Raw genomic sequence first — 14,403 nt, forward strand, 5'->3', positions numbered from 1 at the left:
CATAGAAACGTGATAATAGAGACGTGTTCATTGAGACGATTTTATAGACGATTTCATAGAGACGTGTTCATAGAGACGTGTTCATAGTGACAATTTCATAGAGACCTGTTCATAGAGACGTGATAATAGAGACGTGTTCATAGAGACGTGACAATAGAGACGTGTGCATAGAGACGTGAGAATAGAGACGTGTTCATAGAGACGTGTTCATAGAGACTTGTTCATAGAGACGAGTTCATAGAGACGTGTTCATAGAGACGTGTTCATAGTGACGATTTCATAGAGACCTGTTCATAGAGACGTGATAATAGAGACGTGTTCATAGAGACGTGTTCATAGAGATGTGACAATAGAGACGTGTGCATAGAGACGTGATAATAGAGACGTGTTCATAGAGACGAGTTCATAGAGACGTGTTCATAGAGACGATTTCATAGAGAGGAGTTCATAGAGACGTGTTCATAGAGACGTGTTCATAGTGACTATTTCATAGAGACGTGTTCATAGAGACGTGAAAATAGAGACGTGATAATAGAGACGTGTTCATAGAGACGATTTTATAGACGTGTTCATCGAGACGTGTTCATAGAGACGTGTTCATAGAGACTTGTTCATAGAGACTTGTTCATAGAGACGAGTTCATTGAGACGTGTTCATAGAGACGTGTTCATAGTGACAATTTCATAGTGACGATTTCATAGAGACCTGTTCATAGAGACGTGTTCATGGAGACGTGCTCATAGAGACTTGTTCATAGAGACTTGTTCATAGAGACGTGTTCATAGAGACGTGTTCATACAGACGTGATAAAAGAGACGTGTTCATAGAGACGTGTTCATAGAGACGTGATAAAAGAGACGTGTTCATAGAGACCTGTTCATAGACGTAATAATAGAGACGTGATAATAGAGACGTGTTCATAGAGACGTGACAATAGAGACGTTTCATAGAGACGTGATAATAGAGACGTGTTCATAGAGACTGTTCATAGAGACGTGATAATAGAGACGTGTTCATAGAGACGTGATAATAGAGACGTGTTCATAGACACGTGTTCATAGAGACGTGATAATAGAGACAAGTTCATAGAGACGTGTTCATAGAGACGTGACAATAGAGACGTGTCCATAGAGACGATTTCATAGAGATGTGTTCATAGTGACGATTTCATTGAGACGTGTTCATAGAGACGTGTTCATAGAGACGTGACAATAGAGACGTGTTCATAGAGACGTGATAACAGAGACGTGTTCATAGAGACGATTTTATAGACGTGTTCATAGAGACGTGTTCATAGAGACGTGTTCATAGAGACGTGTTCATAGAGACTCGTTCATAGAGACCTGTTCATAGAGACGTGATAATAGAGACGTGTTCATAGAAACATGTTCATACAGACGTGATAATAGAGACGTGTTCATAGAGACGTGTTCATAGAGACGAGTTCATGGAGACGAGTTCATAGAGACGTGTTCATAGAGACGATTTCATAAAGACGTGTTCATAGAGACGTGTTCATAGAGACGTGTTCATAGTGACGATTTCATAGTGACGATTTCATAGAGACGTGTTCATAGAGACGTGTTCATAGTGACAATTTCATAGAGACCTGTTCATAGAGACGTGATAATAGAGACGTGTTCATAGAGACGTGTTCATAGAGACGTGACAATAGAGACGTGTGCATAGAGACGTGAGAATAGAGACGTGTTCATAGAGACGTGTTCATAGAGACTTGTTCATAGAGACGAGTTCATAGAGACGTGTTCATAGAGACGTGTTCATAGTGACGATTTCATAGAGACCTGTTCATAGAGACGTGATAATAGAGACGTGTTCATAGAGACGTGTTCATAGAGATGTGACAATAGAGACGTGTGCATAGAGACGTGATAATAGAGACGTGTTCATAGAGACGAGTTCATAGAGACGTGTTCATAGAGACGATTTCATAGAGAGGAGTTCATAGAGACGTGTTCATAGAGACGTGTTCATAGTGACTATTTCATAGAGACGTGTTCATAGAGACGTGAAAATAGAGACGTGATAATAGAGACGTGTTCATAGAGACGATTTTATAGACGTGTTCATCGAGACGTGTTCATAGAGACTTGTTCATAGAGACGAGTTCATAGAGACGTGTTCATAGAGACTTGTTCATAGAGACGTGTTCATAGAGATGTGTTCATAGAGACGTGTTAATAGAGACTTGTTCATAGAGACGTGTTCATAGAGACGTGTTCATAGAGACGTGTTCATAGTGACGATTTCATATAGACGTGTTCATAGAGACGTGATAATAGAGACGTGTTCATAGAGACGTGTTCATAGAGACGTGATAATAGAGACGTGTTCATAGAAACGTGATAATAGAGACGTGTTCATTGAGACGATTTTATAGACGATTTCATAGAGACGTGTTCATAGAGACGTGTTCATAGTGACAATTTCATAGAGACCTGTTCATAGAGACGTGATAATAGAGACGTGTTCATAGAGACGTGACAATAGAGACGTGTGCATAGAGACGTGAGAATAGAGACGTGTTCATAGAGACGTGTTCATAGAGACTTGTTCATAGAGACGAGTTCATAGAGACGTGTTCATAGAGACGTGTTCATAGTGACGATTTCATAGAGACCTGTTCATAGAGACGTGATAATAGAGACGTGTTCATAGAGACGTGTTCATAGAGATGTGACAATAGAGACGTGTGCATAGAGACGTGATAATAGAGACGTGTTCATAGAGACGAGTTCATAGAGACGTGTTCATAGAGACGATTTCATAGAGAGGAGTTCATAGAGACGTGTTCATAGAGACGTGTTCATAGTGACTATTTCATAGAGACGTGTTCATAGAGACGTGAAAATAGAGACGTGATAATAGAGACGTGTTCATAGAGACGATTTTATAGACGTGTTCATCGAGACGTGTTCATAGAGACGTGTTCATAGAGACTTGTTCATAGAGACTTGTTCATAGAGACGAGTTCATTGAGACGTGTTCATAGAGACGTGTTCATAGTGACAATTTCATAGAGACCTGTTCATAGAGACGTGATAATAGAGACGTGTTCATAGAGACGTGTTCATAGACACGTGTTCATAGAGACGATTTCATAGAGACGTGTTCATAGAGACGTGTTCATAGAGACGTGTTCATAGTGACGATTTCATAGAGACCTGTTCATAGAGACGAGTTCATAAAGATGTGGCAATAGAGACATGTTCATAGAGACTTGTTCATAGAGACGTGTTCATAGAGACGTGTTAATAGTGACGATTTCATATAGACGTGTTCATAGAGACGTGATAATAGAGACGTGTTCATAGAGACGTGTTCATAGAGACGTGATAATAGAGACGTGTTCATAGAAACGTGATAATAGAGACGTGTTCAATGAGACGATTTTATAGACGGTTTCATAGAGACGTGTTCATGGAGACGTGTTCATAGAGACTTGTTCATAGAGACGTGTTTATAGAGATGTGTTCATAGAGACGTGTTCATAGAGACTTGTTCATAGAGACGAGTTCATAGAGACGTGTTCATAGAGACTTGTTCATAGAGACGTGTTCATAGAGATGTGTTCATAGAGACGTGTTAATAGAGACTTGTTCATAGAGACGTGTTCATAGAGATGTGTTCATAGAGACGTGTTCATAGTGACGATTTCATATAGACGTGTTCATAGAGACGTGATAATAGAGACGTGTTCATAGAGACGTGTTCATAGAGACGTGATAATAGAGACGTGTTCATAGAAACGTGATAATAGAGACGTGTTCATTGAGACGATTTTATAGACGGGTTCATAGAGACGTGTTCCTGGAGACGTGTTCATGGAGACGTGTTCATAGAGACTTGTTCATAGAGACGTGTTTATAGAGATGTGTTCATAGAGACGTGTTCATAGAGACTTGTTCATAGAGACGAGTTCATAGAGACGTGTTCATAGAGACTTGTTCATAGAGACGTGTTCATAGAGATGTGTTCATAGAGACGTGTTAATAGAGACTTGTTCATAGAGACGTGTTCATAGAGACGTGTTCATAGAGACGTGTTCATAGTGACGATTTCATATAGACGTGTTCATAGAGACGTGATAATAGAGACGTGTTCATAGAGACGTGTTCATAGAGACGTGATAATAGAGACGTGTTCATAGAAACGTGATAATAGAGACGTGTTCATTGAGACGATTTTATAGACGGGTTCATAGAGACGTGTTCCTGGAGACGTGTTCATGGAGACGTGTTCATAGAGACTTGTTCATAGAGACGTGTTTATAGAGATGTGTTCATAGAGACGTGTTCATAGAGACTTGTTCATAGAGACGAGTTCATAGAGACGTGTTCATAGAGACTTGTTCATAGAGACTTGTTCATAGAGACGAGTTCATTGAGACGTGTTCATAGAGACGTGTTCATAGTGACGATTTCATAGAGACCTGTTCATAGAGACGTGTTCATGGAGACGTGCTCATAGAGACTTGTTCATAGAGACTTGTTCATAGAGACGTGTTCATAGAGACGTGTTCATACAGACGTGATAAAAGAGACGTGTTCATAGAGACGTGTTCATAGAGACGTGATAAAAGAGACGTGTTCATAGAGACCTGTTCATAGACGTAATAATAGAGACGTGATAATAGAGACGTGTTCATAGAGACGTGACAATAGAGACGTTTCATAGAGACGTGATAATAGAGACGTGTTCATAGAGACTGTTCATAGAGACGTGATAATAGAGACGTGTTCATAGAGACGTGATAATAGAGACGTGTTCATAGACACGTGTTCATAGAGACGTGATAATAGAGACAAGTTCATAGAGACGTGTTCATAGAGACGTGACAATAGAGACGTGTCCATAGAGACGATTTCATAGAGATGTGTTCATAGTGACGATTTCATTGAGACGTGTTCATAGAGACGTGTTCATAGAGACGTGACAATAGAGACGTGTTCATAGAGACGTGATAACAGAGACGTGTTCATAGAGACGATTTTATAGACGTGTTCATAGAGACGTGTTCATAGAGACGTGTTCATAGAGACGTGTTCATAGAGACTCGTTCATAGAGACCTGTTCATAGAGACGTGATAATAGAGACGTGTTCATAGAAACATGTTCATACAGACGTGATAATAGAGACGTGTTCATAGAGACGTGTTCATAGAGACGAGTTCATGGAGACGAGTTCATAGAGACGTGTTCATAGAGACGATTTCATAAAGACGTGTTCATAGAGACGTGTTCATAGAGACGTGTTCATAGTGACGATTTCATAGTGACGATTTCATAGAGACGTGTTCATAGAGACGTGTTCATAGTGACAATTTCATAGAGACCTGTTCATAGAGACGTGATAATAGAGACGTGTTCATAGAGACGTGTTCATAGAGACGTGACAATAGAGACGTGTGCATAGAGACGTGAGAATAGAGACGTGTTCATAGAGACGTGTTCATAGAGACTTGTTCATAGAGACGAGTTCATAGAGACGTGTTCATAGAGACGTGTTCATAGTGACGATTTCATAGAGACCTGTTCATAGAGACGTGATAATAGAGACGTGTTCATAGAGATGTGACAATAGAGACGTGTGCATAGAGACGTGATAATAGAGACGTGTTCATAGAGACGAGTTCATAGAGACGTGTTCATAGAGACGATTTCATAGAGAGGAGTTCATAGAGACGTGTTCATAGAGACGTGTTCATAGTGACTATTTCATAGAGACGTGTTCATAGAGACGTGAAAATAGAGACGTGATAATAGAGACGTGTTCATAGAGACGATTTTATAGACGTGTTCATCGAGACGTGTTCATAGAGACGTGTTCATAGAGACGATTTCATAGAGACGTGTTCATAGAGAAGTGTTCATAGAGACGTGTTCATAGAGACGTGATAATAGAGACGTGTTCATAGAGACGTGATAATAGAGACGTGTTCATAGAGACGAGTTCATAGAGACGTGTTCATAGAGACGAGTTCATAGAGATGAGTTCATAGACACGTGATCTAGAGACGTGTTCATAGAGACGTGTTCATAGTGACGATTTCATAGTGACTATTTCATAGAGACGTGTTCATAGAGACGTGTTCATAGTGACAATTTCATAGAGACCTGTTCATAGAGACGTGATAATAGAGACGTGTTCATAGAGACGTGTTCATAGAGACGTGACAATAGAGACGTGTGCATAGAGACGTGAGAATAGAGACGTGTTCATAGAGACGTGTTCATAGAGACTTGTTCATAGAGACGAGTTCATAGAGACGTGTTCATAGAGACGTGTTCATAGTGACGATTTCATAGAGACCTGTTCATAGAGACGTGATAATAGAGACGTGTTCATAGAGACGTGTTCATAGAGACGTGACAATAGAGACGTGTGCATAGAGACGTGATAATAGAGACGTGTTCATAGAGACGAGTTCATAGAGACGTGTTTATAGAGACGATTTCATAGAGAGGAGTTCATAGAGACGTGTTCATAGAGACGTGTTCATAGTGACTATTTCATAGAGACGTGTTCATAGAGACGTGAAAATAGAGACGTGATAATAGAGACGTGTTCATAGAGACGATTTTATAGACGTGTTCATAGAGACGTGTTCATAGAGACGTGTTCATAGAGACTTGTTCATAGAGACTTGTTCATAGAGACGAGTTCATTGAGACGTGTTCATAGAGACGTGTTCATAGTGACAATTTCATAGAGACCTGTTCATAGAGACGTGATAATAGAGACGTGTTCATAGAGACGTGTTCATAGAGATGTGTTCATAGAGACGTGTTCATAGAGACTTGTTCATAGAGACGATTTCATAGAGACGTGTTCATAGAGACGTGTTCATAGAGACGTGTTCATAGTGACGATTTCATAGAGACCTGTTCATAGAGACGAGTTCATAGAGATGTGGCAATAGAGACATGTTCATAGAGACGTGATAATAGAGACGTGTTCATAGAGACGTGTTCATAGAGACGAGTTCATAGAGACGTGTTCATAGAGACGTGTCCATAGAAACATGTTCATACAGACGTGATAATAGAGACGTGTTCATAGAGACGTGTTCATAGAGACGAGTTCATGGAGACGAGTTCATAGAGACGTGTTCATAGAGACGATTTCATAAAGACGTGTTCATAGAGACGTGTTCATAGAGACGTGTTCATAGTGACGATTTCATAGTGACGATTTCATAGAGACGTGTTCATAGAGACGTGTTCATAGTGACAATTTCATAGAGACCTGTTCATAGAGACGTGATAATAGAGACGTGTTCATAGAGACGTGTTCATAGAGATGTGACAATAGAGACGTGTGCATAGAGACGTGAGAATAGAGACGTGTTCATAGAGACGTGTTCATAGAGACTTGTTCATAGAGACGAGTTCATAGAGACGTGTTCATAGAGACGTGTTCATAGTGACGATTTCATAGAGACCTGTTCATAGAGACGTGATAATAGAGACGTGTTCATAGAGACGTGTTCATAGAGATGTGACAATAGAGACGTGTGCATAGAGACGTGATAATAGAGACGTGTTCATAGAGACGAGTTCATAGAGACGTGTTCATAGAGACGATTTCATAGAGAGGAGTTCATAGAGACGTGTTCATAGAGACGTGTTCATAGTGACTATTTCATAGAGACGTGTTCATAGAGACGTGAAAATAGAGACGTGATAATAGAGACGTGTTCATAGAGACGATTTTATAGACGTGTTCATCGAGACGTGTTCATAGAGACGTGTTCATAGAGACGATTTCATAGAGACGTGTTCATAGAGAAGTGTTCATAGAGACGTGTTCATAGAGACGTGATAATAGAGACGTGTTCATAGAGACGTGATAATAGAGACGTGTTCATAGAGACGAGTTCATAGAGACGTGTTCATAGAGACGAGTTCATAGAGATGAGTTCATAGACACGTGATCTAGAGACGTGTTCATAGAGACGTGTTCATAGTGACGATTTCATAGTGACGATTTCATAGAGACGTGTTCATAGAGACGTGTTCATAGTGACAATTTCATAGAGACCTGTTCATAGAGACGTGATAATAGAGACGTGTTCATAGAGACGTGTTCATAGAGACGTGACAATAGAGACGTGTGCATAGAGACGAGTTCATAGAGACGTGTTCATAGTGACGATTTCATAGAGACCTGTTCATAGAGACGTGATAATAGAGACGTGTTCATAGAGACGTGTTCATAGAGACGTGACAATAGAGACGTGTGCATAGAGACGTGATAATAGAGACGTGTTCATAGAGACGAGTTCATAGAGACGTGTTTATAGAGACGATTTCATAGAGAGGAGTTCATAGAGACGTGTTCATAGAGACGTGTTCATAGTGACTATTTCATAGAGACGTGTTCATAGAGACGTGAAAATAGAGACGTGATAATAGAGACGTGTTCATAGAGACGATTTTATAGACGTGTTCATAGAGACGTGTTCATAGAGACGTGTTCATAGAGACTTGTTCATAGAGACTTGTTCATAGAGACGAGTTCATTGAGACGTGTTCATAGAGACGTGTTCATAGTGACAATTTCATAGAGACCTGTTCATAGAGACGTGATAATAGAGACGTGTTCATAGAGACGTGATAATAGAGATGTGTTCATACAGACGTGTTCATAGAGACGTGATAATAGAGACAAGTTCATAGAGACGTGTTCATAGAGACGTGACAATAGAGACGTGTCCATAGAGACGATTTCATAGAGATGTGTTCATAGTGACGATTTCATTGAGACGTGTTCATAGAGACGTGTTCATAGAGACGTGACAATAGAGACGTGTTCATAGAGACGTGATAACAGAGACGTGTTCATAGAGACGATTTTATAGACGTGTTCATAGAGACGTGTTCATAGAGACGTGTTCATAGAGACGTGTTCATAGAGACTCGTTCATAGAGACCTGTTCATAGAGACGTGATAATAGAGACGTGTTCATAGAGACGAGTTCGTAGAGACATGTTCATAGAGACGTGTTCATAGAGATGTGTTCATATAGACAAGTTCATAGAGACATGTTCTTAAAGACGTGTTCATAGAGACGTGTTCATAGAAACATGTTCATAGAGACGTGATAATAGAGACGTGTTCATAGAGACGTGTTCATAGAGACGAGTTCATAGAGACAAGTTCATAGAGACGTGTTCATAGAGACGATTTCATAGAGACGTGTTCATAGAGAAGTGTTCATAGAGACGTGTTCATAGAGACGTGATAATAGAGACGTGTTCATAGAGACGTGATAATAGAGACGTGTTCATAGAGACGAGTTCATAGAGACGTGTTCATAGAGACGAGTTCATAGAGATGAGTTCATAGACACGTGATCTAGAGACGTGTTCATAGAGACGTGACAATAGAGTCGTGTTCACAGAGACGTGATCATAGAGACGTGTTCATAGAGACGATTTTATAGACGTGTTCATAGAGACGTGTTCATAGAGACTTGTTCATAGAGACGTGTTCATAGAGATGTGTTCATAGAGACGTGTTCATAGAGACTTGTTCATAGAGACGAGTTCATAGAGACGTGTTCATAGTGACGATTTCATAGAGACCGTTCATAGAGACGTGATAATATAGACATGTTCATAGAGACGTGTTCATAGAGACGTGACAATAGAGACGTGTTCATAGAGACGTGTTCATAGAGACGTGTTCATAGAGACTCGTTCATAGAGACTCGTTCAAAGAGACGTGTTCATAGAGACGTGTTCATAGAGATGTGTTCATAGAGACGTGTTCATAGAGACTCGTTCATAGAGACCTGTTCATAGAGACGTGATAATAGAGAGGTGTTCATAGAGACGTGATAATAGAGACGTGTTCATAGAGACGTGACAATAGAGACGTGTTCATAGAGACGTGTTCATAGAGACGTGATAACAGAGACGTGTTCATAGAGACGATTTTATAGACGTGATAATAGAGACGTGTTCATAGAGACGTGTTCATAGAGACGAGTTCGTAGAGACATGTTCATAGAGACGTGTTCATAGAGATGTGTTCATATAGACAAGTTCATAGAGACATGTTCTTAAAGACGTGTTCATAGAGACGTGTTCATAGAAACATGTTCATAGAGACGTGATAATAGAGACGTGTTCATAGAGACGTGTTCATAGAGACGAGTTCATAGAGACAAGTTCATAGAGACATGTTCATAGAGACGATTTCATAGAGACATGTTCATAGAGAAGTGTTCATAGAGACGTGTTCATAGAGACGTGATAATAGAGACGTGTTCATAGAGACGTGATAATAGAGACGTGTTCATAGAGACGAGTTCATAGAGACGTGTTCATAGAGACGAGTTCATAGAGATGAGTTCATAGACACGTGATCTAGAGACGTGTTCATAGAGACGTGACAATAGAGTCGTGTTCACAGAGACGTGATCATAGAGACGTGTTCATAGAGACGATTTTATAGACGTGTTCATAGAGACGTGTTCATAGAGACTTGTTCATAGAGACGTGTTCATAGAGACGTGTTCATAGAGACGTGTTCATAGAGACTTGTTCATAGAGACGTGTTCATAGAGACGTGTTCATAGAGACGTGTTCATAGAGACTCGTTCAAAGAGAAGTGTCCATAGAGACGTGACAATAGAGACGTGTTCATAGAGACGTGATAATATAGACTTGTTCATAGAGACGTGTTCATAGAGACGTGTTCATAGTGACGATTTCATATAGACGTGTTCATAGAGACGTGATAATAGAGACGTGTTCATAGAGACGTGTTCATAGAGACGTGATAATAGAGACGTGTTCATAGAAACGTGATAATAGAGACGTGTTCATTGAGACGATTTTATAGACGGTTTCATAGAGACGTGTTCCTGGAGACGTGTTCATGGAGACGTGTTCATAGAGACTTGTTCATAGAGACGTGTTTATAGAGATGTGTTCATAGAGACGTGTTCATAGAGACTTGTTCATAGAGACGAGTTCATAGAGACGTGTTCATAGAGACTTGTTCATAGAGACGTGTTCATAGAGATGTGTTCATAGAGACGTGTTAATAGAGACTTGTTCATAGAGACGTGTTCATAGAGACGTGTTCATAGAGACGTGTTCATAGTGACGATTTCATATAGACGTGTTCATAGAGACGTGATAATAGAGACGTGTTCATAGAGACGTGTTCATAGAGACGTGATTATAGAGACGTGTTCATAGAAACGTGATAATAGAGACGTGTTCATTGAGACGATTTTATAGACGGGTTCATAGAGACGTGTTCCTGGAGACGTGTTCATGGAGACGTGTTCATAGAGACTTGTTCATAGAGACGTGTTTATAGAGATGTGTTCATAGAGACGTGTTCATAGAGACTTGTTCATAGAGACGAGTTCATAGAGACGTGTTCATAGAGACGTGTTCATAGTGACGATTTCATAGAGACCTGTTCATAGAGACGTGTTCATGGAGACGTGCTCATAGAGACTTGTTCATAGAGACTTGTTCATAGAGACGTGTTCATAGAGACGTGTTCATACAGACGTGATAAAAGAGACGTGTTCATAGAGACGTGTTCATAGAGACGTGATAAAAGAGACGTGTTCATAGAGACCTGTTCATAGACGTGATAATAGAGACGTGATAATAGAGACGTGTTCATAGAGACGTGACAATAGAGACGTTTCATAGAGACGTGATAATAGAGACGTGTTCATAGAGACTGTTCATAGAGACGTGATAATAGAGACGTGTTCATAGAGACGTGATAATAGAGACGTTTCATAGAGACGTGATAATAGAGACGTGTTCATAGAGACTGTTCATAGAGACGTGATAATAGAGACGTGTTCATAGAGACGTGATAATAGAGACGTGTTCATAGACACGTGATAATAGAGACGTGTTCATACAGACGTGTTCATAGAGACGTGATAATAGAGACAAGTTCATAGAGACGTGTTCATAGAGACGTGACAATAGAGACGTGTCCATAGAGACGATTTCATAGAGATGTGTTCATAGTGACGTGTTCATAGAGACGTGTTCATAGAGACTCGTTCATAGAGACCTGTTCATAGAGACGTGATAATAGAGACGTGTTCATAGAGACGTGTTCATAGAGACGTGTTCATAGAGACTCGTTCATAGAGACTCGTTCAAAGAGACGTGTTCATAGAGACGTGTTCATAGAGATGTGTTCATAGAGACGTGTTCATAGAGACTCGTTCATAGAGACCTGTTCATAGAGACGTGATAATAGAGAGGTGTTCATAGAGACGTGATAATAGAGACGTGTTCATAGAGACGTGACAATAGAGACGTGTTCATAGAGACGTGTTCATAGAGACGTGATAACAGAGACGTGTTCATAGAGACGATTTTATAGACGTGATAATAGAGACGTGTTCATAGAGACGTGTTCATAGAGACGAGTTCGTAGAGACATGTTCATAGAGACGTGTTCATAGAGATGTGTTCATATAGACAAGTTCATAGAGACATGTTCTTAAAGACGTGTTCATAGAGACGTGTTCATAGAAACATGTTCATAGAGACGTGATAATAGAGACGTGTTCATAGAGACGTGTTCATAGAGACGAGTTCATAGAGACAAGTTCATAGAGACGTGTTCATAGAGACGATTTCATAGAGACGTGTTCATAGAGACGTGTTCATAGAGACTTGTTCATAGAGACGTGTTCATAGAGACGTGTTCATAGAGACGTGTTCATAGAGACTTGTTCATAGAGACGAGTTCATAGAGACGTGTTCATAGTGACGATTTCATAGAGACCGTTCATAGAGACGTGATAATATAGACATGTTCATAGAGACGTGTTCATAGAGACGTGACAATAGAGACGTGTTCATAGAGACGTGTTCATAGAGACGTGTTCATAGAGACTCGTTCATAGAGACTCGTTCAAAGAGACGTGTCCATAGAGACGTGACAATAGAGACGTGTTCATAGAGACGTGATAATATAGACTTGTTCATAGAGACGTGTTCATAGAGACGTGTTCATAGTGACGATTTCATATAGACGTGTTCATAGAGACGTGATAATAGAGACGTGTTCATACAGACGTGTTCATAGAGACGTGATAATAGAGACGTGTTCATAGAAACGTGATAATAGAGACGTGTTCATTGAGACGATTTTATAGACGGTTTCATAGAGACGTGTTCCTGGAGACGTGTTCATGGAGACGTGTTCATAGAGACTTGTTAATAGAGACGTGTTTATAGAGATGTGTTCATAGAGACGTGTTCATAGAGACTTGTTCATAGAGACGAGTTCATAGAGACGTGTTCATAGAGACTTGTTCATAGAGACGTGTTCATAGAGATGTGTTCATAGAGACGTGTTAATAGAGACTTGTTCATAGAGACGTGTTCATAGAGACGTGTTCATAGAGACGTGTTCATAGTGACGATTTCATATAGACGTGTTCATAGAGACGTGATAATAGAGACGTGTTCATAGAGACGTGTTCATAGAGACGTGATAATAGAGACGTGTTCATAGAAACGTGATAATAGAGACGTGTTCATTGAGACGATTTTATAGACGGGTTCATAGAGACGTGTTCCTGGAGACGTGTTCATGGAGACGTGTTCATAGAGACTTGTTCATAGAGACGTGTTTATAGAGATGTGTTCATAGAGACGTGTTCATAGAGACTTGTTCATAGAGACGAGTTCATAGAGACGTGTTCATAGAGACGTGTTCATAGTGACGATTTCATAGAGACCTGTTCATAGAGACGTGTTCATGGAGACGTGCTCATAGAGACTTGTTCATAGAGACTTGTTCATAGAGACGTGTTCATAGAGACGTGTTCATACAGACGTGATAAAAGAGACGTGTTCATAGAGACGTGTTCATAGAGACGTGATAAAAGAGACGTGTTCATAGAGACCTGTTCATAGACGTGATAATAGAGACGTGATAATAGAGACGTGTTCATAGAGACGTGACAATAGAGACGTTTCATAGAGACGTGATAATAGAGACGTGTTCATAGAGACTGTTCATAGAGACGTGATAATAGAGACGTGTTCATAGACACGTGATAATAGAGACGTGTTCATACAGACGTGTTCATAGAGACGTGATAATAGAGACAAGTTCATAGAGACGTGTTCATAGAGACGTGACAATAGAGACGTGTCCATAGAGACGATTTCATAGAGATGTGTTCATAGTGACGATTTCATTGAGACGTGTTCATAGAGACTTGTTCATAGAGACGTGACAATAGAGACGTGTTCATAGAGACGTGATAACAGAGACGTGTTCATAGAGACGTGATAACAGAGACGTGTTCATAGAGACGATTTTATAGACGTGTTCATAGAGACGTGTTCATAGAGACGTGT

Source organism: Blennius ocellaris, assembly GCF_963422515.1.
Source record: "Blennius ocellaris genome assembly, chromosome: 16".
Classification (NCBI taxonomy): Eukaryota; Metazoa; Chordata; class Actinopteri; order Blenniiformes; family Blenniidae; genus Blennius; species Blennius ocellaris.